Genomic DNA, 560 nt, shown 5'->3' with positions numbered 1-560 from the left:
GAGAATAGCTGATAAGACACTAGACCAAAATAGCTGTTAATCCAAGTGGTGGACCAGAGTATAGTTCTTGTCTGGACCAAATTTATTTGGGGATCTGATACTCATTTTGATATGTGGATGACTGACATGGTTGTAGATTGTGGATAGCTTTAAAAGGCAAGAAGAGTCGATTTTTGCTGTACTGAATGGAACAAGTTTTGAGCAAAAGCTCTGCTGAGTGCCCTCCTACCTGGGCTCCATTTGGAGAAATGCAGGATTTATCCTGACACTAGCAGGAATGGAGCTTCCTTTCCAAAGGCAGTTGGATTCGAATGGACGCTAATGGGGTGGAAGATTAAACAATCTCTTTGAATAATCTGAATGTTTATTTTTTTAAAAAAAACTAGCTGTCGGAAATTAAAACAGAGCCTTGGTGGCACTGTAGGATAAGCACTGTACTGCTAACCAAAAGGTCAGCAGTTCAAACCAACTAGCTGCTCCAGGGGATAAAGATGAAGTTGTCTGTTTCCTTTAAAGGTTTATAGCAACTCAATTCACAACCAAAACAAAACAAAACAAAA

General features: G+C 39.5%; 1 protein-coding gene across 1 annotated transcript in view; it reads right to left on the bottom strand.

Moving 5' to 3' along the window:
* The window catches only part of FMN2 (formin 2), a 655,381-nt gene that overhangs the window by 489,195 nt on the left and 165,626 nt on the right, over positions 1-560 (bottom strand). The window lies entirely within an intron of this gene.

Source organism: Chrysochloris asiatica, unplaced genomic scaffold, assembly GCF_000296735.1.
Source record: "Chrysochloris asiatica unplaced genomic scaffold, ChrAsi1.0 scaffold00119, whole genome shotgun sequence".
NCBI classification, from domain to species: Eukaryota; Metazoa; Chordata; class Mammalia; order Afrosoricida; family Chrysochloridae; genus Chrysochloris; species Chrysochloris asiatica.
This window is presented reverse-complemented; position numbering and strand designations above follow the sequence as displayed.